Here is a 1,997-nt window from a genome sequence, read left to right on the forward strand (position 1 = left end):
AACTGATACACACATTTTTTGGGGGACATAATTCAAACCATGACAGCAAGTAATTTCATTTGCATTAAAAAATGTGTGGGTGGAGGAACGTACAGCTTCTATAGGCACAAAATATCTCTGGAAGGAGACAAAAGAAACTCAACAGTAGCTGCCTCTGTGGAGGGGAACTTTGGAAGGTCAGGAGAGGGGAGAAAATTCCACTTTTTTTTTTTTTTTTTAACTGTATACATATAACAGGTTATTTTTCCTAATTAAAATGCTTCCCAGGTGACTCTGATGTTAGGTCACGTTTCAGAGTCAAAGATCTAACCCCTCCCATGCCAAGACCCTCTAACTGAGGATTATTTTGTTCTCTAACAGACTTTCTCGGGCTTTGCATGAGGTCTATATTCTATAGTTGTTTTATGGGGCAGCATGAAGACATGAAATCTACAGATATTCCCAAAATTACATCTTAACTATTTGTTTCAACTGCCATTCCATTGTTTTAGTAATGCCAAAAACTCCTTTGCAAATGCTCATTTCTGATTGACACAACTGGACGAAGTCCATATTCACAAAGTGAGTGCCGCTTCTGTAGGAGTTTGGTTCTTTCAGCTCGATGGACTTTGACACAAGGGGATAAATTTAAAATTTAAATAGATGCTACAAAACAATCTGTGTTATGGATTCATGCTTGTTATATTCTTCTACTAAACAAATTTTGTCAGTAAAACAAACAGAAGGTAGCTTTTCTGTGCTGTGTAAATTGATAAAACTACTTTGGAGAAATACGGCAATATTGACACATTAATTGAAAATGCACATAAATTATGGCCTCAGAATTACAAGTCTAAGTATGTACATTAGAGAAATCCTTACATATGCATACAAACTGCATTTTTTTGTAACTCTGAGAAAATGAAAAGAAACTAAATGTCCACGGAGTAGGTAGAATTCTCAAAGATGGCCCTCCTGATGCCCATCTGTGATGGTTAAGATTGTGTGTCAACTTGGCTGGGCCATGATTCTCCGTGTTCTGGCAGTTGTATAATGCTTTGATCACTTCTCTGTTGAAATCTGATACGTGATCACCCGGCAGAATGGAATCTGCTGAATGGTACCAGTGGGGGCGGGGCCTTCATTTCTCTGCCCTCCTCTGCCTACTTCCTTCCTGCTCGCCTTGTTGGGCTTTTGCTTGTTCTAGATTCTGGAGCTGGCTCCTGTTCGTCTGACCTCCGGTTCTTTGGACTTGAGCTAGCGGTTTGCCTGCCTATTTGGAGTTTCGTCTGTCTTCACAGGCTGCTACAGCCTGCTCTCTGGCCTGCTGATCCTGGGTTCGCCAGCCCCTGTGGCTACATCAATCAACAGACATTTGTAACAGCCCTGCTTTCCAGCCTGCCCATCTTGGGTTCGCCAGCACCTGCCGCTACATGAATCAGGAGAACCCTCTTTCCTGCCTTCACGGAATTGAGACATTACCCAGCCTCTAAAAATCGCTTGAGCCATTTCCTTGATATAAATCTCTCTCTCTATGCTTTACTGGTTTTACTTCGCTGGAGAACCCAGCCTAAGACCTTTGGTACCAACAGTGGTTCTAGAGAAAATTGTAAGGATGAATTTTCTAAATTGGTTCTCAGGTCTGGTTAGTCTTAAAGATGATGACTCTGCTTCCAGTAGTAAAGAAGACACTGTTAACCCATGGCATGAGGTGGCAATTCAAATACGCAAAATATCACCACTAGGAAGATGGCTGTGTCCACCTGTGCGTGGTAGGGTCCTGCCCAGGCGGTTGCTGGGTGCGCTTGACCCCCATGAAGCGCATAGGTGGGCGCGGGCGCACCGCGGTCCCGGGGGTGGTGGGTAGGGGGCCATGAAGTGACTAAAACTGGTGGTGGAGGAGTTTGTGCAGGCGACCTGTGAGGGTGAGGCCCCTGGAGGCTTCAAGGGACCACTCCCGGGCTCCGGAGCTGAGGGTCGCGGCGGACCATCAGGCTTCCGACGGCGGGGGCGGGGGC

At 45.2% G+C, this 1,997-nt stretch overlaps 1 pseudogene; it reads left to right on the top strand.

Annotated features, from left to right (window-relative positions):
- Positions 1-1,793: 1,793 nt before the first annotated feature.
- Positions 1,794-1,997, top strand: part of LOC101346472 (nucleolar MIF4G domain-containing protein 1-like) — a 2,810-nt pseudogene continuing 2,606 nt past the window's right edge.

The sequence above is a fragment of the Trichechus manatus genome, unplaced genomic scaffold, assembly GCF_000243295.1.
Source record: "Trichechus manatus latirostris isolate Lorelei unplaced genomic scaffold, TriManLat1.0 scaffold00029, whole genome shotgun sequence".
NCBI lineage: Eukaryota > Metazoa > Chordata > Mammalia > Sirenia > Trichechidae > Trichechus > Trichechus manatus.